The following is a 23,871-nucleotide window of genomic DNA, read 5'->3' on the forward strand; positions in this document are numbered from 1 at the left end:
TTGCCTTAATGTCTCTATCATGTAATAGCTCAAATAAATGGCATTTTAATTTATTTTAGGTACACATTTTTATTCCAGCTTAATGTTTCAAGAAGTTCTAAATGAATTGTTCTGAGGCAGAGCTCGTATACCAGTATTACTTCACAGTTCCCCAGCTTAGTCTAATTTTCAAAGCTGGGTTTGAGAACCTCTGCCCCAAACTGCTAACAAGGTGTTCCCTAATACCTTCCAAACCGACTTGAATGACCAGATGCAACTACATGATCAGATACGACTTATTTGTCATTTGTAGTAGCATTTTCATATAACTATATACTAAATTATTTTCAAATATGTGTTTCCTCAGGAATGTGTCTTGCAATCATATTAATATTATGAAAGTGCTTAGATGATTATATCTTCAGTGTTCAAACAAAATCGAACTTAAAATCAATACAAGGGAAATGATCACAGATTAAAAATGATTAAGATTCCATTAAAAGATGAAGAGAAATTCTCTATATGCTGCTTAATATATCTTTACTAATTCCACTGCCCCTTACTGCTTGGTAGAATTGAAAAGTTAATATCTAAATGGTAAAAAAAATAAAAGTAAGGCCTGTTTACTCCAGTGAGCATGGAATTTGATAGACATGAGCTTGAAGTTAGTTAAAGCACTGAGATTTCAGCACATAACTAAAAATTCCTCTAGAATTATGGCCTTAAAATAGTATTGATGATGAATGTTCCCTTTTTCATAATGAAATAACATCTCTATTTTACATCTAGAAATATCTGACTTTATTTCAGACATATTTCCAATCAATTAAAAAGCCACATGAGTAATTACAGATAGGTAACTTGAAATCCTAGGTTTTGCAAGAAAAGAGACAGAAGTTCAAAAGATAGGATTAATCTGTGAATACAATATTAGTTAGCAGAAAAGCTGGGTCTGAGACCCTGATTTTTCTGACTCCTCACATGACAAGTATTCTCATAGGCCACATAGTGGAAGACTAAATATGGCATAGCTGATGGAAAATGGTGTCTTCCAAATTATACATAGTATCTTTATAATGAAAATGGCTCTGAAAATGTATCTGAAAGAACCAGAAGTAAACAACAAATCACCAAATAATGACTTTATACTTTGGTGCCAAAAAATAAGAACTTTACATTCTTCGAGAGACATTAGGGTGTATTCTATTGTCATTGTGCTTCTGGGCACCCAAATCACAGAGCAGGGCATCCCCTTCAGAGCAGGGATAATTTGCAACCAAGCACACCTGGTCAACCAAAACCATGTTAGCTTTTGTTCTGGTTAGCTGTGGCATCCTGGGGACCAGTTAAGAATCCAGGGTGACTGGTTAGTGCTCTTGCCTTATCACTTATTAAATGTTTTGTATCTCACTCCTGCTGACAAAGCTATTAAAAAGCACACAAAGACAAAAATGCTCTATGAAGCATTACTACATTAAATAAGACAAAAACAATAAAGAAAAAAGGTTGACCCCACTGAAATTTTATCATTGAGTTGGAAGAATTTGTAGACCTTGTTGAAACAAATATGTGGTAGTAGTTAAAGATTAAAGAGGTAACATGTGTGAAATATTTTAAGGGGAAAGAAAATTACAAGCTGATTGCATTATTTTTATGATAGGATTAAATAGTAATCCTATTTGAATACGCACAGTGTTAGAATGCATCCAAGCTTATGCATATCAACGTACATTCTTAATGGTTTCTGAAGATTCATAAAACATAATGAACTGCTTTGACCCTGAGAAATTACACTTGTAAATGAACTACATAAATGGAACATTCATGTGCTTAGAATGCGTTCTGTTTTATTACAAAGCTAGCTCACTCTGTACATGATTTAGAAATTTATTCGACTTTACTGCCCTAAATATCTGATTTATTATTTAATAGATGGTTGATAAAACATTTATAAGGTCAACAGAATTTAAAATAATAATTTAGTATTGTTAAACCAGGCCCAAAGCTAACCAGGAATAATAAATCGAGTCCTCTAACTTACTTCTGTAATACTATAATAACACATGTTATAATATACTTATGCTGATATTAGTGTGGCACTTAGAATAGTGTGAGATACCAACAGTAGGACAAATATTTGCAAATGTTAAAGACTAGAGAAGCATCATTGTAACCCAACTGATAAGAAATTTTGAACTCCAGGGGTCTTATTTGTTTCACAACTTAAACTTTTACCACGTATCCTTTTATTTGGAAGTCAATCAATCAGTGTCTTATGAGCACTAAGTAAAAACAGACAAAAAGTGTTGCTGTTCAATACTCAATGGGCTTTAGAGTAGCATGTGGTATATGTGCATCCCCTGAAACACTTCTTCATTCTAATAGTCTGGTGTGTTAAGTGCCTCCAGGCATCTGGTCTTTGATTCACTGTTCATTCAATGGCTCCTTCTTTATTTGAGAAGTTCAATTTGTTCAGTTCAACTAAAATGAAAATGAAATGATACCCATGGTAAGAATGCTGTTCATAAATACAGAGCTGGGGATGATGAGTGGAAAGATTAAACATGGATTGTCTCCACGTTCCAATGGGAATTGTAAATACTTGCTGGAACTACTCACAGTGTTGGATTTTCCAGAAGCAGAAGTGGAATGTTTCAGCCAATTTGGGATTTTACCTGCTAACAAATCCAGCAAGATATTAGGGATGGGATGATGTGATAGTGAAAAATCATGTTTAAAATAAAACAATATGTTCCCATTAGATTTTACTTCTAGTGAGTCCTTCTTTCAGATGAAAATGTGTCATTTTTAAAATCAGAAAACTCAGACTGAACTATCTTGTTGGCAAGCTAGAAAATGAACCCTTGTTGCCAACCTGAAATACAAGAAGTCAAAAACTCAAAATTTCTCCAAGTGATGTGTTTCCCAAATTCTCAAACATACCTCACACTTCAAGATCCATGGTAGCATTTCAAGCAGGATCAAGGTAGAATATTAACTGGAAGAGAAAAGGGGAGAGATTACACCCCTCATAGAAGAAATAACATAAACAAAATCTCGAAGACAGCAATGTGGAAAGTACCTTTGGAAAATGGAGCGCAATTCACTGTGTCCAAAGGGTAGGGTTCATGTTTTATTAGAAATAAAAACGGGAAAGAAGTTTTTGTACTGATAGTCAAAGCCTCACATGTGAGGCTAAGGAATTTTGAGTTTATGTTATGGGAGATATGAATCACTTTTTTTGAATGGAGTGAGGAAACAGCATGAACCAAGTTGGGCTCTCTAAAGGATCCCATTGGCTTGAACATGCATGAAAAATCAAAGGATAAATCTTATATTTTAGTCTTGTTAAAACTTTGGTAAATTTTCAAGTACTAAATAACAATGTAGCAAGAGCATTATCCCCAAATGGGAGGACATGGCCCATCTTGACTCAGTCTTTCACATTTAGAATCACTAGGTATAAGGGGGCTTTGGAAAAGAGTGATGAAATAGAAAAGCTAGATCATTACTAGAAAATATTTTTGATTTCCAGCTTAGTGTCAATGTAAGGTTAATCCTAATACTGACCACAATTGTGCCTTTTCAGACTTGTGTTCCCAACAGCAGACCTAACTGATGACTTCCTAAAGCAACTTGATATATAAAATCAACAATATACAGAAACACTTCTAAATATGTTCTCTTCCTTTTCTTATACAGGAAAGTGTCATTTCTGGCAGAGATAGAAGAAAGAAAAAAAATCACAAACGTCGTTAACCTTTGAAAATTGTGAGTGAATGTTTACATTTAAAAAGCAAAACAAATAAACAAACTTCACTTTCATACAATTTTGCATCCAAATACCTTTCTTATTTAAAGAACTTTAAAAATGTTTCTAAAGAAGAATGGAAATATTAATAGTGTCTAATAGATATAGGCTTAAGCTTTAGGAGTAGGCACTAGTCTTGTGACTTCTAATTAATTGATCAACCAAGAAGAAACTCTAAAAGGGAAATATCCTTGTAAGTCTGTGGCATGCAAATGTGGTGATGTTGGCTTTATTTCAAATAAACCAAGCACTCAAGAGAAGTGAAGTCTCAGCAGTTAATGGCCCCTCTGAGGTCACCACTTTCATTAACAAAAGTTGTTTCCTTGCTCAAAAGTGAGTTAATACAGTACCTTCCCAACAATGTGTTGAAAGGATCAAATACATTATTTAATATAAAAGTAATATTTCAACTGATATAGTCTTTGATTATAATTAATATTCAATAAGAATATTTTCAAAGGAAATACAATTATTACTCATATTAATAATAGACATAATATATATGTATACATAAACGCCATCATGTATTGAGTGTCTGTCTTATGTCAGTATGAGCTAAGAAAATATATATTATCATTTGTGATCCTCAAATTAATATTATCAGTTTGGTCTTATTATCCCCTCCTATTTCACAAGTAAAGACCAAGAGGTTCACAGAGTGTAAATAGCAATAGCTTACTCAGTTGGAGTGCCTGGCTTCAATTTAATCTCGTTGCTTCATTCTGCTAGGTGTAGTAGAGGTCTCTTCTTATAGGTAGCCTTCAAAGAAGGCATAATGCCTCTGCTCTCATTTATAATTTAAAAGAAATATGAGGGAAACAATTATGTACATTTTAAGGATAATAGCTTGCCAAATGTGGGAAAAAGAGCTTCTAGCATTAGCGTTAAGATATCCACAGTTCCAGCCAGGTTGTAACGATGGGTTTCCTTATAAAGATGGAACTTCTCAGGATTGTGTTGCTCTCCTGATTTAGATCAGGGTCTGTGGTCCTATATGCAATCATACAAGTAAGGCATTAGAAAAGCAAAATTTAGTTACAAGTATGTTAACAGTAAATTTAGTAGAGGTGAATTGTGTCACATCAGCCAAAACCTGGATTACTCCTCTCTTCCTAAATCTGTATTTCACTGCTCAAACACATATACTTTTCATTAAGACACTCAGGGCTCTTCACAATTTGAATTCAATTGTCTTTATAGTCTCACTTTTTTCCCCATATTTCACCAGCCATCCTAAGTTAACATCACCATTCCCTCAATTCTGGAACAGCTGATACATTTTTCAATCAATTTTCTTTCCTTTTGCTACTCCCTCAGCCAGAAGGTATATTTTTCTCCAATTCTGCTTTACGACATGTCTTATTTTTCAAGGCCTAACTCAAAAGCCAGCTTCCTTCTGCTCTATGAAAGACAATGCCAAGAGAATGAGAAGACAGGCCATGGACTGCAAGAAAATATTTGCAAAAGACGCACTTGATAAAGGACTGTTACCCCAAATATACAAAAATAACTCTCTTAAAACAGTAGAAAAATAACCCACTAAAAATGGGCCATAGACCTTAAAGTCACCTCACCAACAAAAACATACAGATGGCAAATAAACATATGAAAATATGCCCCACATTATACATCATCAGGAAAGTGCAATTAAAACAAAAATGAGGTACCACTACACACATTAGAATGGCCAAAATGAGAACACTGACAATGCCATGTGTTGGTGAGGACATGGAGCAAAAGGAACTCAAATTCATTGCTGGTAGGAGTGCAAAATGGTACAGCCACTTTGGAACACTGTTTGGCAGTTCCAAACAAAATTAAACAAACTCCTCCCAGATAATCCAGCAATGGCATTCCTTGATATTTACCCAAAGAGGATGAAAACTTACGTACACACACAGAAACACACACGGATGTTAATAGCAGCTTTATTCATAATTGACAAAACTTGGAAGCAACTAAATTATCCTTCATTAGGTGAATGAATCAACTGTGGAACATACAGACAATAGAACATTATTAAGTGCTTAAAAGACATGAGCTATCAAGCCATGATAAGACATGGAGGGAAATTAAAGGCATATTACTAAGTAAAAGAAGCTGATCAGAAAAGACCACATACTGTATGATTCCAACTATATGGCATTCTGGTAAAGGAAAAACTATGGAGACAGTAAAGGGATCACTGGTTGCCAGGAGTCGGAAGGGATGAAGAGGGGAAGCACAAAGAATTTTTAGGGCCTTGAAAATACTCTATATTTGAAACTATAATGATGGATATATGTCATTATACATTTGTCTAAACCCACAGAACGAACAACACCAAGAATGAATGACAATGTAAACTATGGACTTTGGATTATTATGATGTGTCAGTGTAGGTTCATCAATTGTAATAAGTGTACCATCCTGGTGGGGATTTTGATAATGTGGGAGGCTGTGCATGTGTGGTAGCAGGAAGTATAAGGGAAATCTCTATATGTTCTCGATTTTGTCATGAACCTAAAACTGTTCTAAAAAATAAAGTCTTAAAGAAAAAAATAAAAGGTAGCTCTCTCTTATCTTATTAATATATATATATATATATATATAAAATTTGTGCCACTCTATTTCTTGTATCATTTTGCTTTCTGAAAATAATTCATAATTTGCAAACTGTATTTCTCTTCCCTGAATGCCTAGTAAAGTAACGTTCTACTACTCAGGCTATCATGTTTGTTGTACGTAACCAAATGTTTTCCAGAACAAAATGATGATCTTGCTCTTGTCATTCAGATCAAGCCATACCTATAGTTTGGGGTAGCATATTTTAATTCAAAAATTGGTATGCAGATCTTTTCCAGAAGCAGGTACCTTGAGGATCAAGTGACTCAAAAAAGTACCATTTGAAATGTGTTGAAAGAAATTAAAAATTGTTAGGCTGGAAGAAATTATAAAGACAGAATGATTTGGCTTGTTGCATTTAATTTGCAGAGTGCTGAGAAATAGACAATGAATCACAATTACATGGAGGCAAAGATAAAGATGGATATTATAAAATAGAGGATTTCCAAATATGGAAGGCTTATGCTGTAGAGTTTTACAGCCACAGGTGGTTTTAGCTCACGCTGAAATATTGTAGAGGGAATATCTATCTTTAGCAGACATTTTGGAGGAAGTAGATAAGGGGGGAATAATAGAGATTTTTCAAAGACTTGTTAGGAAGATGTTGCATTACAGTCTACATTGCAAACTTTCAAAGTCATTCTTTCCTCAGATGCTCAAGCCTGTATTTCACAGTTTGAAACATTATCAACACTAATATCTGAACCCTTAGAGTCCTGACTTGACACTCTACCTTCTTAGTCATGAAGTTCACCTTAAAAATCTTTCTATGATTCATTGTATACACCCAAAATTGTTATTTTTATCAATTTGTACCAGCTAATAATATATACCTATTTACTCATGATCATGCATTTAAATAAAGTATCCATTAACTTCAGGCTGAACGTAAGGAAACTTTAGAGAGGCAGCAAGAGGGACGAAGGAGAGAAAAACATTTCTTCTGCCCTCCCCACACAATAAATAAAGTTGGCAATATTCCAGGCTTAGATATTTTCATTAGTTAAATAACAAGTAGTGGCAGTTGTTTATTATTATTGCTTTTTAAGCTTTTGCAGGCTACTAAAATGGCTGACAATTGAAAGTAAATTCAGTCAGTTTAAACTAAAAAATTAAGATTTCAACATATTCTATTTGTAATTACTGATACTTTCTAACTTTGGCATATATTTATTTTAATTATTATGGTGGAGCTCTTATAATGCTTTTGCAAACTTTTTTTAAAAGGGAAGGATGGAGGAGGAAAAGAAGAAACATATACTAGAGGTAACATCTTTTCCTTACTCATATCTCTGGAGGAAAATGTTTTAAAAGTTGAGAACTTAGGAGAGTATTTCTTAAAACTGTATATATCAGGGAGAAAAAAGCTGCTAGAGAGATGTTCAAAGTCTGTGTACAGCTGTATTTCATCTGATCCTTCAGGCCTGAGTCCTGTTCAAAAGGTTAATTCAAGTAACATCTCCCATCCCTCTTTCCTTCCTGACACCACTTCTGTGCCTCTTTCTTTACAAGCACACTTCTTCTGCTAGATCCCACTGCAAGCAATCCCCCAGCAAGACTGGAGAATCTTCTTCTGGAAGAGACTGGTCCTGCCTGCAGACATGGGCCCTCAGCCGTGCTCCAACCTTCCTGGCAGTGCCGGCGCAATCCCGGTGCAGGGATTCTATAAGGCAACTGTTGAAGGAAGGAAAGACTAACAAGACTATTGAGTCCGTTTTTTTGGTGAAAGGGAAAGATCCACATCTGGCCAAAAAGTAATTCAAAACATGAAACTCTAAAAAGGGAACCCTCTTGCACTGTTGGTGGGAATGTAAATTGTTATAGGCACTATGGAGAATAGTATGGAGGTTCCTTAAAAAACTAAAAATAGAATTACCATGTGACCCAGCATACCCACTATTGGGCATATACCCAGAGAAAACCATAATTCAAAAAGACACATGCACCCCAATGTTCATTGCAGCACTATTTACAATAGCCAGGTCATGGAAGCAACCTAAATGCCCATCGACAGATGAATGGATAAAAAAGATGTGGTACATATAGACAATGGACTATTACTCAGCCATAAAAAGGAATGAAATTGGGTCATTTGTAGAGATGTGGATGCATCTAGAGACTGTCATACAGAGTGAAGTAAGTCAGAAAGAGAAAAACAAATACCATATATTAACGCATATATGTGAAACCTAGAAAAATGTTACAGATGAACTGGTTTGCAGGGTAGAAATTGAGACACAGAAGTAGAGAACAAACGTATGGACACCAAGGGGGGAAAGCAGCGGGGATGTGGGGGTGTGTGATGAATTGGGCGACTGGGATTGACATGTATACAATGATGTGTATAAAATGGATGACTAATAAGAACATGCTGTATAAAAAAATAAAATTCAAAAATTCAAAAAAACAAAGAAACTGACAAGGGAAACAAGATAAAAAAAAAGAGATATTATTCAAGAAAATGTTATTATATATAATCTCCTAAGTGTTTGCTCTCCAGATGTGTTTAAAGAATTTAATAAAAGATTTATTAAAGGTTTATAAAATTGAGTTTGACAAACATTTTTTAGTGTTCTTTTTTGTTTGTTTGTTTGGTACTCGACATAGATAATTTCAATTTAAACTAGGAAAACTGTCAATCTCTGATGTTTTCTCGGGCCTAAATTCCATCTCAATACAAATAGAGAAAAACACACATAGTAAGTTCTTAAAAATGATAGCTGTGCTTATGATTAGCTTCCATGATATGTGAGAATATTTCTAAATATAACTAAACTATCATATCATGAACCTTTAAAAATTTCCTTATTAAAATTTTTGGCAACATGTTTAAAACGTTTAATACCATTAAGCAAATAGCTTTGATGTAGAATGTAAAGGTACTAATTTAATTTATACACTTGGTATATGTAAACTATATTATTATAGATTAGATGACTAAATCATCTATATAACATGAAGCTTAATTTTTAAAAAAGTGTATTGAAATACATCATATGTAGAATTCTAAGTAACATCACTCCTTATGACCCAGTCCCCACTTGCTTTGTAAAAAAATATAATAATAATAATTAATTAAATGATTTTAAAAGTGTCTTTTGAGAATTCTGAAACTGATTTTTATTGAGCTTTTATGTTATATCAAACCCTTTACTATGTAATTTAACACCCCTGAATCAGTTTATAATCAATACTTAAAGAAAGTTCAGTTACACTAAAAAAATACCTTGGCCGTATCTGTGCACACAGAAGGAACCAGAGCACTCAACATTTTGTTTGACCCCCTCCTGGAAATTCTTGCCATTATATCTTCCCTCTCTAGTTTCTGAATCCTTGGAGAAATCTAAGATGGCAGAAGAATTATGAGGGGAAAAATGAGGCTAGTTGTTGAAGCGAAAGGAGTGAAGGTTTTCAAATGTTAAGGATAATAGCCTATGTTTTTCTTGTACTTTTTCCTCAAATTTCCTCTAATAGTTCAGATTCGAAGAATGGAGAAACTTTTCCAATTTCCTTTCCTTCTCCTCCCCCACATCACGTCTTGGTCTTCACATACTCATATTCTTTTTACTATTTTGCGTTGTTTACAGTTCAAAGACGACAATTTACTTTGGGTAAGAATCACATGTAAACTCTGATGCTTACTAAAATCTAAATGAAAACCACATCTCAAGTGCCTTATTAATCATCTGAAGTTAGTAAATTTTGGACAAGTGATAATCACTGTTTGAATAACATAAAATCTGTGAGTGTGTGTGTGTGTGTAAACACAATCTGTTATCAGAAACAGAAGCATCTGATGGTATCTTGTAACTATTCACAAGGTAGATAAAAGCAGCTTTACCAAGGAGGTTTATAATATAAAGAAAAGTAATGTATATTAAGATGTCACTGTCTACTCAGATCAGTAGCAGTTGATGGTTATTTTAAGCCTAAAGCAACAAGTGTTTAATCTGCTCTATCCACTCACACCCTAATAATGCATGGTGGAATTAGGCATATATGTAATTTCTGGACTGCCACATTAAGTTATGTGCTTTCAAAATCAATTTGTATTAGAGCTCACGTACCAGGAACCTTAGGGGACTGAAAGTAATTGCTCTATTTCGAAGGTGATATGCAGTTTTAGGTCTTTCATTCCTACTGCATTTGGACCAGGGTTGTACCAACCTGTTATCATTTAAAGCCATTATTGAAATCTTCATAGCATGAGATAATTTCTTTTGCATCTTTGAAAGCCTTGATATAAAGCAGCTTATGTCCAAGGATTTTCTCACAATGACATTATAGTTCACATAATATATAGCCCCAAAAGTAGTAGGTTCCGTTGTTACTGAGCACTTATTAAGCAGCTAAAATGGCCAATATCTGGTGTGTGTATTCGATCTGAAGACAGCTGAGCAGGACTATCAAATTACATTTTCAATTTTCTAGTTTAAAATCCTGTACTTTCCAACCATTATAAATTGCTCTGAGAATTAACAGTCTGGTGTTTAAAATGTCCCATAGTCTTCTGAGTAAAGGCTTCTAAAATATAAAGCATGGAATCAAAAGCATAGATAAAATTCATAATTCAAGTAAATCTACTTTAAGAAAGTACTTTTTTAAGTATAAGCATTAATTAATAGATTTTACAATAGATTAGGACCAAGGTTCACTAACACATTTTTGGAAACAAAATTTGGGGCCATCAGAGTAATTCAGAACAAGAACTTAGTGTAGTAGTAGTATACTATGACAAATAGTATTAGTCCTATTTTTTGTAGTAGTATACTACAAATAGTCAAATATTTGACTATTTTAAACATAAAATTAGAAATATCTATGAATTTATTAAAATTACCAGATTACAAAAATTATAGACAAAAAGGAAAAAAGTAATTATTGAGCAACTATTGTTTCTAAGAGTTAAATTCTGTTTAATTATACACTTAAATATGCATATTTTAATTATACATTAAATATGCATATGTATATATTTGATCCCATGAAATCCACTAATTGCCTAATTTACTATTATCCTAATTTTTAAAATGTTTTTGTTAGTGCCTTTGAATTTTTGTATATCATACAGAGTGGTTTTATATTTAATAAAATGTATAAAATATTTAATTCTAAAGATATTTAAATGCATATTTTTCTATTTATATCCTGATTACTATTAGACCAAATTATGAAACTAGGTGCTCTTACTTACCATCTTCTCTGAGTCTTCTGTACTAGATAAGTATCAAATCCTAAGCAAAAAACCAACTTCCATCCCCCAAGGACATTGTTTCTTTTGAAAAAAGCAAAGAGCTCAAAGAAAAAGTTGGAAGTGAAAGGTCAGATCTTATAGGCTCAGACAGTTTCTCTCACACTGGGACAAATTCTATCCTTCTTTGTCATGCACTGCACATCACTAGATAAAGTTGAAGAAACACCACTTAGATGAAATGTTTGAGTCAATATTATGCTCCTTGGGAGTTAAAAAGAGTTTACAACCTACTTCTAAGCCCCAGATGTAGAACACAATGTTGAGTTTCTTGCTGAAATACAGGATGAATAAAATATTGGAAGAGAGGGGGCACAATTTATTGATATAATGTTAGACCTCATTATAGATGTTAATGAGAATTTTTCTATTTTTTTTAGTTTATTTTTATATACTATAGTCAAAATTTTTATAAGACAGTAGAAAGTAACACCCACCCTTTCAGGCAGTTGAAAAAAGCAGTTTTGTTAGTGTGGGATAAAATATAAGGAAAAAGCATGTTGTGATGCTCCCCCCAAATGCTGGTTATTATGGCTAAATTGCAGTGATAAAGCACTTCTTTTATTAAAATTTCATTTCTAGGAGCTTTCCTTATAACTATCAGGGAAGTATTTTAGTTGTGTGTTGACACACTGACATGAATTTGGTATTATATATAGCTTGACACAACCAAGGAATCCATGAAATGATGCTCTATTTAGAGAATACAATTTAAAGTTCAGGTTAATCATATATTCATATTTACTAAGCATGAAATATATGCTACCTCTTTGATACGTGCTTTCTGTGTAGGCAGAGCATAGCACACATATTAAGCTATATGAGACCGAACAGGCTGGCTTTATCCCCTCAGGGGGTGAAAGTCATAGGGCTGTTGAGATGGGCCACAGCTCTTTGCCCTTCATCTGCTCTTTATTTAGGCCAGCAGTGCAGAATCTGTGGAGAATCAATGCACTCTGTGAGATAGGAATGGTGCAAAGTATTGGCAGAGTCAGTATCAGGGTTAGGTTTCTCTTAAAGCCTTTGATTCAGCTGACATCGCGTCTCCTGTGAAGATGACCTTTGTGTTTCCTTCAGAGCTTGCTGAAGTTGGCTTTCCTCATGAAGGCTACATTTCTGCCAAGAGCAGGGTGATCCCCAAAGGTATGCTGAACAGACAGATATAGGGAAACAAAAAAGGCATTCATTAAGAATATAAAGAGTTTTAATAATAGGTGGAAGTAGCTCTCTGGGCTTGGAAAGTGCCAGATACTTCTCGTCCTCAGGTTCACTTTAAGGCTTGCAGTGCCTTCTTCAAAACCTACTGTCTTTGATTTCACTCAGCTTATCTTTTAGCAACATGCTCTTTTTATTAAAACAGGGAATCAAAATCCTATGACTTAAACCTTGAAGTGTGATTAGTTTGTTAAGCCTTTTGTATTTATCTGCATGGCTAAACTGAACTAGGAAAGAAGTAAATTAACTTTTGTTGAATAATTATTGTCCCATGTTGACAAAACGTTAAGTAACTAAGTCATGGAGGGAGTGCTTGAGGAGAAGATCAGAAAATTAATTATAACTCACCCCATATTTATCCCTAAGTGATAGAATAGAAAAATAATTGACAGAGTAAGATATATGATATAATGAAAAGTATGCAGAACATTATACTATTTATTTTAAAATATTTAATAATGACTTAAATAATAATTGTCTTACGAGGCATATAGTAAGCTATAATTTCTGGGCATCCCTTCATTTGCCACTGCACATGTCTGTTTTTCCTAAGCCCATCAATATGTATACATACATCTTCATTTCCATTTGCTTTCAGAATACACAAGTTTACAGTTTTTTTATTCATTATAATTTAGGTCAATTCCATCCTCAAGCTGTTAAGGGAGGTATGATATTCTCACCAGTAAACTGTCTCTCCATGAATTTCAGGATGAATTATTGCCAGGAATTTTTATTATAGACAAGTAAATCCATTTCAGGTTTATGGATATGTGTTTTAAAGTGTATCTCAGAGGTCAATTTTCTAACTAAGTTTCTTTCCCAAAGCTAAATGTCTAAATTAATTTTTGCTTTAAACCTTACTTGTAAACTAGGCTTCTACCAACTGATGATAATTATTATTTAATAATTCAGTTAAATCAAAAAATGTATAAAAGGATAAACGATCTAAACATAGGAAAATCAAACCTACATCTTTAACATGGCCTTGTATATTTAACAACTCTGTTTGGTTGAGCAAACTTAATATTAGTAAAATCATAGCAAATCTATTTAACATAAATCTGAGAGACATTACTCTGCATGGTAAATTGTTTGGCTTGAAAATAACAACACAATATGGAGGACTTGGTTTTCAATGATTTTTCTTTCAGATCTTGAAACAAACGTCAAGTCACAAATTGTTTACATAATATTTTGGATTTTTTTTCAATATATACAGATAAATTTTCAGAGATATGTTTCAGTTCTAGGCTCATTCATTATTCTTCTCTTTTTATATTGATAACTCCTTTTTAATCAAAGTATAGTTGATTTACAATATTATGTTAGTTTCAGGTGTACTGTATAGTGATCCAGTATTTTTATAGATTGTATTCCATTAAAATTATTACAAAATATCGGTTGTACTTCCCTGTGCTGTAAAATATATCATTGTTGTTTATCTGTTTTATACATAGTAGTTTGTATCTCTTAATTCCATACCCCTATTTTGCCCTTTCTCCCTTCCCTCTCCCCACTGGTAACCACTAGTTTGTTTTCTGTATCTGTGAGACTGTTTCTGTTTTGCTATATACATTCATTGTCTTTCTTTGTCTGACTTATTTCGCTAAGCATAATAGTCTCTAGATCCATCCACTTTGCTGCAAGTGGCAGAATTTCACTGTTTTTTTTTATGGCTGAGTAATGTTCCATTATATATACATATATATGTATATAAATACATCTTCTTTGTCCATTCATCTGTTGATGGATGCTTGGGTTGCTTCCATATCTTGGCTATTGTAAATAGTGCTGCTATGAACATTGGGGTGCATGTATCTTTCTGAATTAGTGGTTTTGTTTTTTTCTGGGTATAATCAGGAGTGAAATTGCTGGATCCTATGATAGTTCTACTTTTAGTTTTTTGAGGAACCTCTATAATTTTATCCATAGTGGCTGCACCAATTTACATTCCCACCAACAGTGTACGAGGGTTCCCTTTTCTCCACATCCTCTCCAACATTTGTTATTTGTAGACTTTTTGATGACGGCCATTCTGACAGGTGTGAGGTGATATCTCATTGTTGTTTTGATTTGCATTTCTCTAATAATTAACAATGTTGAGCATTCTTTCATGTACCAGTTAGCCATCTGTATGTCTTCTTTGGAACATCTGTATTCAGCTCTTCTTCCCATTTTTTGATTGGGCTGTTTGCTTTTTCTGATATTGAGTTAAATGAGCTGTTTATATATTTTGGATATTAACCCCTGGTTGATCACATTATTTGCAAAAATTTTCTCCCATTCAGTAGGTTTTCTTTATGCTTTGTCTATGGTTTCCTTTGCTGTGCAAAAGTTTTTAAGTTTAATTAGGTACTATTTATTTATTTTTGCTTTTATGTCCTTTGCCTTAGGAGACAGATCCAAAAAAATATTGCTGTGATTTATGTCAAAGATTATTCTGCCTATGTTCTCTTTTAGGAATTTTATGATTTCAGGTTTTTCATTTAGGCCTTTAATTAGTTTTGAGTTTATTTTTGTATATGTTATAAAATGTTCTAATCTCATTCTTTTACATGTAGCTGTCCAGATTTCCCAGCACCACTTATTGGAGACTGTCTTTTCTCCATTGTATATTCTTGACTCCTTTATTGTCAAATATTGACCATAAGAGCGTGGGTTTATTAGTGGGTTGTCTACTCTGTTCTATTGATCTATGTGTCCATTATTGTGCCAATACCATGCTATTTTGATACTGTAGCTTTGAGTATAGTCTGAAGTCTGGGAAGGTGATACTTCCAGCTTTGCTTTTTCTCAAGACTGCTTTGGCAATTTTGTTTCTTTTGTGCTTCCATATAAATTTTAGGATAATTTATTCTAATTCTGTGAAAAATATCATGGGTATTTTGAAAGGGATTGCATTAAATCTGTAGATTGCTCTTGGTAGTATGGCCATTTTAACAATACTAATTATTCCAATCCAAGAGCAAGAGATATTGTTCCATTTCTTTGTATCATCTTCAATTTCCTTCCTCAGTGTCTTATAGTTTTGAGTCTAGTTCCTTCAACTCCTTGTCTAAGTTTATTCTTAGGTATTTTATTCTTTCTGGTGTGATTCTAAACAGAATTTGTTTTGTTTCAGGTTTTTTTGTTTGTTTTTGTTTTGCTTTCTCTTACTGATAGTTCATTATTAGTATATAGAAAAGCAACAGATTCCTGTATATTATTCTTGTATACTGCAACTTAGCTGATACAAAAACTTACAGGGTTTCCCTTACATATGACTCTTTGCTTTTCTCTCGTTTTTAAAATTCTTCCTTTAACTTTTGCCATTTTAATTGTGATATGTCTTAGTGTGGGATAATCTTTTTAGGGACGCTCTGTGCTTTTTATACCTGGATATCAGTTTTCTTTTTTAGGTTTGGGAAGTTTTTTAACCATAATTTCATCAAATATATTTTTGATCCCCTTCTCTTTCTCTTCTCCTTCTGAGACCCCGATAATGTGAATGTTGGTACATTTACTGCTATCCCAGAGATCTGTTAAACTGTTCTCATTTTTTAAAATTTGTTTTTCTTTTTGTTGTTGTGATTGACTGAACTCCATTATTCCGTCTTCCAGATCACTTATGTTTTCTTCTTTATCACTTAATCTGTTATCATTCTTTCTAGTGTGTTTTTTCTATTTCTGTCATCGAATTCTTCATTTCTGATTGGGTCTTTTTTATATTTTCTAGTTCCTTGTTTAAAATTTCACTGTGTTCATTGCTTCTTTTCCCTAATTCAGTTAACACTCTTATTACCAATGCTTTGAATACTTTATCTCGTAAAAAATTTATCGCTATTTCATTCATTTTTTTCAGGGTTTTTTCTCTTCCTTTTTAAATTGAGATCTGTTCCTCCTTTTCATTTTGCTTGACTTTCTCTGCCTCTATGAACTTAAATGAAACGGTTACCTATTTCAGTCTTGAAGGGGTGTGGGAGCATCCCTATATAGACTGTATGTGCCCAGTGCCTTTGGTGGTAGGGCTGGACTTGATGTGGATACAAGTCATGATTTTCTTCAGGGTGTGCTCAGTTTTATCCTTGGTAGAGGTGGGGCTGGAGATGGAGGGGCTAGAACTGGAGCCAAGTGTGAGGCAGGACTTCCTCTTTGCACAGTGACCACCACTGCCCTGTCAGGGGTGGGGTTTGATCCCAAGTGGCTGGAGCAGAAGCCCTGAGGGTCAGGCCTGAGTTGGTTCTATTCCCTTTAACTGTGTTTTTCCCTCTCCCAGCACTGGACCCTTGTCCCAGAAGAGGGAAGTGCTGAAGCAAGCAGGAGCCTGTGCAGGCTCTCAGTTTGTGTTGGCCACAGAGAGAGGTCTGGGCTGTCTCCAACATGCTGCCTGTGAAGGCACCAACACTGTTTCCCTCACTCTGCTCAGATGCAGCCTCAGGTCCAAGTCCTCTTTGTCCCTCAGAGAGATCACTGCCCAAGCCTCCATTGCCCCTGCTCTGTTGTGGGGCCATAACACAGGGCAGGTGGGGCACACATGAGCTCTCAGTATAAATTGGGTTTGTGCTGTGGTGGACTGGCTACTGTCAGAGTGCTGAGCTGCTTCTGAGGCACTGCTTGAGTACATGCCAACAATGGTCACTACTGCCCCACCCAGATCCCACCCCAGAACCAAGTCACCTCTACATCCTACAGCTGAGCTTTTCCCCTGATCATGGTGGCCCTAGATCCAGTGCCACCCTGTGAAGTGGAGTGAGTGAAACTGTAGTGTTCACTCAGCTCAGGCTGGGGCGTGTGCCATGGTGGTTACAGGAAACCCAGCATCCCCTAAAGCAGTCTTCATTCTGCCCTTGCTGCCCTGCTTCAGGGGCAAGCCAGTGTGCACAAGCTCCTCCTGAGAAGCATCCAGGATTCCCACAGCCTCCCAGTTAGTCTCAGTGTTCCTCCAACCAGCCAAGGGGGCTCATCTTTCCTGTGTAGGATCCCTGTGTCTTCCCTGTGCTGGGAACCCAATCTGTGGCTAGAACCACTCACTCCCCAGGGTGGGTCTCTGACCACGTAATCTCTCTTTTCCTCTGAGTCCTCTCCCAGGGTCACAGGTTCTGACCAGATTGTTTGTCTTCCCTTCCTACTCAATTACATGTATATCTTTCTTACACTCCTGGTTGTACAGGAGTCTTTCTGCCAGCTTCCAATTAGCTTTCAGTGAGAATTGTGCCACATGTAGATGTATTTTTGATGTGTCCTTGGGGAGAGTGAGTTCCGCATCCTTCTACTCTGCCATCTTGATCTTCTCCTCTCGATAGCTTCTTTTAATAAAGCTCACTATTTCTCAGGAAATGTTACCATTTTATATGAACTGGAGTTCTCAGCATATTAGTACATTTTTAAACACTGTAATATTATCAGGGCTGCCCTAGTTTCACTTCTCATTCTACTCTCCACAATATCTTAACTTTTTAAGTATCTTCAATTACCGAATACATAAGGATGACTCACAAAGTTTTATTTTCTGCTCATCAATCTCTCCTAAGTTCTAGACTACAGCTTCCTAGTGGAAATCTTCACATGGATGTCTTCCAGATACATTAAACTTGACCATCCAAAACTAAACCCTCCTCATTTCTCTTCCTCCGTATTGCTCATTTCAGTGAATGGTATCATTTTATACCTGGACCTAAAATCAAAAACCTGAGGGCTAATTTTGAGTTCTCCTTTTACCTCTCCCTCCCCATACCTAACTGATCATGGAGTCATGACTACAAATGTTATTTGTAGTGCTATACATGTTATAAAAACTCCATAGACACAAAACATGTGTTATTTGTTATGGAATACAAAAATATGAGAACATTGTTTGGAAGATAAAGTACAACATATGTATAAAAATTACTAAAGTTGATGTCTGTTGGGAGAAGCAGATAAAACTGGAACCCAGAGATAAAGGTGAAAACGTGGATTCATGTAGGAGCCAATGACAATGGCAGGATGTGAGCTCAGGAACATGATCAATTTAGTCATATGCCCAAGGCTCTTGATTTAAAGAATAATATTTATAAAACCTATTTTTAAAATTTTGGACGATATCATAGAAAACTATTTTTATTCTTATTTACTAATAATAAGTTTCTAGTAGGAATTAAAGCAAATTACTACATATAGGGAAAAGTAGGTATAAAGATTTGATGCAATCAAATCAAAATAATAACATTATATCAAGCCAAACACTAGTTCATCCATGAAACAATACTCATTCAGGTGTCACTGGTTGAGTAATATACTCATAAGGAAAACAGTAACAACTTCTAATACTATTTACAATCATTATTAAGAACTGAAAGTTTCAGATTACAGAAATATAATTAGAATGCACTAAATAATAAAGCTTCAAAATATAAAACGTTTTACATTTACAGAAAGATGGAAAAATGAAAATGCAGTGGACTATATACCAGATGAAGGAACAAGATAAAACCCCAGAAAAACAACTAAATGAAGTGGAGATAAGCAACTTCCAGAAAAAGAATTCAGCATAATGATAGGGAAGATGATCCAGGACCTCGAAAAAAGAATGGAGGGAAAGGTCGAGAAGATGCAAGAAATGTTTAACAAAGACCTAGAAGAATTAAAGAACAAACAAATAGAGATGAACAATACAGTAAATGAAATGAAAAATACTCTAGAAGGAATCAATAGCAGAAGAACTGAGGCAGAAGAACAGATCAGTGACCTAAAAGAAAGAATGGTGGAAATCACTGCCATGGAACAGAATAAAGAAAAAAGAAAAAAAAAATGAAGACAGCCTAAGAGACCTCTGGGACAACACTAAACACACCAACATTTGCATTATAGGGGCCCCAGAAGGAGAAGAGAGAGAGAAAGGACCCTAGAAAATATTAGAAGAATTGTAGTCAAAAATTTCCCTAACATGGGTAAAGAAATAGCCACCTAAGTCCAGGAAGTGCAGAGAGTCCCAGGCAAGATAAACCCAAGGAGAAACACATCAAGACACACAGTAATCAAATTGACAAAACTTAAAGGCAAAGAAAAATTATTAAAAGCAAAAAGGGAAAAATGACACATAACATACAAAGGAACTCCCATAAAGTTAAAAGCTGATTTCTCAGCAGAAACTCTACAAGCCAGAAGTGAGTGGCACAGTGTATTTAAAGTGATGAAAGGGAAGAACTTACAACCAAGATTACTCTACCTGGCAAGGATCTCATTCAGATTTGATAGAGAAATCAAAAGCTTTATAGACAAGCAAAAGATAAGAGAATTCAGCACCACCAAACCAGCTCTACAACAAACACTAAAGGAACTTCTCTAAGTATGAAAAACAAGAGAAGAAAAGGACCTAAAAAAACAAACTCAAAACAATTGGAACATTGTAATAGGTACAAAAATAGTAATAGGAGCATACATATTGATAACTGTCTTAAATGTGAATGGATTAAATGCTCCAACCAAAAGGCACAGGCTCGCTGAATGGATACAAAACAAAGACCCATATATATGCTGTCTACAAGAGACACACTTCAGACCTGGGACACATATAGACTGAAGGTGAGAGGATAGAAAAAGATATTCCATGCAAATGAAAATCAAAGGAAAGCTGGAGTAGCAATACTCATATAAGATAATATAGACTTTAAAATAAAGACTGTTACAAGAGATGAGGAAGGACAATACATAATGATCAAGCGATCAATCCAAGAAGAAGATATAACAATTATAAATATATATGCACCCAACATAGGAGCACCTCAATACATAAGGCAAGTGCTAACAGCTATAAAAGAGGAAATCGACAGTAACACAATGATAGTCGGGGACTTTAACAACTCATTTACACCAATGGACAGATCATCCAGACAGAATATTAATAAGGAAACGCAAGCTTTAAATGACACAATAGACCAGATAGATTTAATTAATAGTTATAGGACATTCCATCATAAAACCACAGAAAAAACGTTCTTCTCAACTGCACATTGAACATGCTTCAGGCTAGATCACATTGTGGGTCACAAATCAAGCCTTGGTAAATTTAAGAAAATTGAAATCATATCAAGTATCTTTCCCTACCACAACACTATGAAATTAGAAATCAATTACAGGGAAAAAAAACATAAAAAACACATGGAGGGTAAACAATACATTACTAAATAACCAAGAGATTACTGAAGAAATCAAAGAGAAAATCGAAAAATACCTAGAGACAAATAGCAACGAAAATATGATGATTCAAAACCTACGGGATGCAGCAAAAGCAGTTCTAAGAAGGAAGTTTATAACAATATAATCCACCTTAAGAAACAAGAAAAAGCTCTAATAAACAATCTAACCTTACACCTAAAGGAACCAGAGAAAGAAGAACAAACAAAACTCTAAGTTAGTAGAAGGAAAGAAATCATAAAGATCAGAGCAAAAGTAAATGAAATAGAAACAAAGAAAACAATAGCAAAGATCAATGAAACTAAAAGCTGGTCCTTTGAGAAGATAAACAAAATTGATAAAGCTTTCCTCAGCCTCATCAAGAAAAAGAGAGAGGAGACTCAAATAAATAAAATTAGAAATGAAAAAGGAGAGGTGACAGCGGACACCGCAGAAATACAAAGCATCCTAAGAGACTACTACTAGCAACTCTATGCCAATAAAAAAGACAACCTGGAAGAAATGGACAAAGTCTTAGAAAAGGTATAGCCTTCCAAGACTGAACCAGAAAGAAATAGAAAATATGAACAGACCAGTCACAAGTAATGAAATTGAAACTGTGATTAAAGATCTTCCAACAAACAAAAGCTCAGGACCAAAGGGCTTCACAGGTGAATTCTATCAAACATTTAGAGAAGAGCTAACCCCATCCTTCTCAAACGCTTCCAAAAAGTGGCACAGCAGGGAACACTCCCAAACTCATTCTATGAAGTAACTGTCACCCTGATACCAAAACCAGACCAAGATACTAAAGAAGAAAATTACAGACCAATATCACAGATGAATATAGATGCAAAAATCTCCAACATACTAGCACAGATTCTAACAACACATTAAAAGGATCATATACCATGATCAAGCGGGATTTAACACAGGGATACAAGGATTCTTCAATATATGCAAATCAATCAATGTGATACACAATATTAAAAAAATTGAAGAATAAAAACCATATGATCATCCCAATAGATGCAGAAAAAGATTTTTACAAAATTCAACACCCATTTATGATAAAAATACTCCAGAAAGTGGGCAAAGAGGGAACCTATCTCAACATAATAAAGACCATATATGACAAACCCACAGCAAACATCATTCTCAATGGTGAAAAACTGAAAGCATTTCCTCTAAGATCAGGAACAAGACAAGGGTGTCCACTCTCACCACTGTTATTCAACATATATTTGGAAGTCCTAGTAATGGCAATAAGAGAAGAAAAAGAAGTAAAAGGAATACAAATTGGAAAAGAAGAAGTAAAACTGTCACTGTTAGTAGATGACATGATACTATAAATAGATATCCTAAAGATGCCACCAGAAAGCTACTAGAGCTAATCAATGAATTTGGTAAGGTTGCAGGACACAAAATTAATGCACAGAAATCTCTGGCATTCCTATACACTAACAATGGAAGAGAAATTAAGGAAACAATCCCATTCACCATTGCAACAAAAATAAAATACCTAGGAATAAACCTACCTAAGGAGGTAAAAGACCTGTACTCAGAAAACTATAAGACACTGATGAAAGAAATCAAAGATGACACAGATGGAGAGACACACCATGTTCTTGGATTGGAAGAATCAATATTGTGAGAATGACTATACTACACAAAGCAATCTACAGATTCAATGCAATCCCTATCAAATTATCTATGGCATTTTTTACAGAACTAGAACAAAAATCTTAAAATTTGTATGGAGACACCAAAGACCCCAAATAGCTAAAGCAATCTTGAGAAACAAAATGGAACTGGAGGAGTCAGAGTCCCTGACTTCAGACTATACTACAAATGTACAGTATTCAAGACAATATGGTACTGGCACAAAAACAGACATATAGATCAATGGAACAGGATAGAAAGCCCAGCGGTAAACCCATGCACCTACGGTCAACTAATCTATGACAAAGGAGGCCAGGATATACTATGGAGAAGAGACAGTCTCTTCAATAAGTGGTGCTGGGAAAACTGGACAGCTACATGTAAAAGAATGAAATCAGAACACTCCCTAACACCATACACAAAAATAAACTCAAAATGGATTAGAGACCTAAATGTAAGACTGGACAGTATAAAACTCTTAGAGGAAAACATAGGCAGGACACTCTATGACATAAATCACAGCAAGATCCTTTTTGACCCACCCCCTAGAGAAATGGAAATAAAAACAAAAATAAACAAATGGGACCTAATGAAACTTCAAAGCTTTTGCACAGCAAAGGAAACTATAAACAAGATGAAAAGACCACACTCAAAATGGGAAATATTTGCAAATGAATCAACGGACAAAGGATTAATCTCCAAAATATATAAGTAGCACATGCAGCTCAATGTTAAAAAAAAAAAAAACCACCCAATCAAAAAATGGGCAGAAGACCTAAATAGACATTTCTCCGAAGAAGACATACAGATGGCCAAGAGTCACATGAGAAGCTGATCAACATCACAAATTATCAGAGAAATTCAAATCAAAACTAAAATGAGGTATCACCTCACACCGGTTAGAATGGGCATCATCAGAAAATCTACAAACAACAAATGCTGGAGAGGGTGTGGAGAAAAGGGAACCCTCTTGCACTGTTGGTGGGAATGTAAATTGATACAGCCACCAGGGAAAACAGTATGGAGGTTCCTTAAAAAACTATAAATAGAACTACCATATGACCCAGCAATCCCACTCCTGGGCATATACGCAGAGAAAACCATAATTCAAAAAGACACAGGCACCCTGATGTTCACTGCAGCGCTATTTACAGTAGCCAGGTTATGGAAGCAACCTAAATGCCCATCAACAAATGAATAGATAAAGAAGATG

At 34.8% G+C, this 23,871-nt stretch overlaps 1 long non-coding RNA gene across 1 annotated transcript in view; it reads left to right on the plus strand.

Moving 5' to 3' along the window:
- LOC149747846 (uncharacterized) overlaps positions 1 to 9,425 on the plus strand; it is a 325,556-nt gene extending 316,131 nt beyond the window's left edge. Inside the window, exons 9-10 of the long non-coding RNA XR_016395135.1 lie at positions 3,682 to 3,750; positions 7,907 to 9,425. This is a non-coding gene — a long non-coding RNA (uncharacterized LOC149747846). The remainder of the gene's footprint in view (positions 1 to 3,681; positions 3,751 to 7,906) is intronic.
- Positions 9,426 to 23,871: the final 14,446 nt, after the last annotated feature.

The sequence above is a fragment of the Delphinapterus leucas genome, chromosome 12 (assembly GCF_059928025.1).
Source record: "Delphinapterus leucas isolate spDelLeu-1000000601 "Yukka" chromosome 12, BTC_Dleu_Yukka2, whole genome shotgun sequence".
NCBI classification, from domain to species: Eukaryota; Metazoa; Chordata; class Mammalia; order Artiodactyla; family Monodontidae; genus Delphinapterus; species Delphinapterus leucas.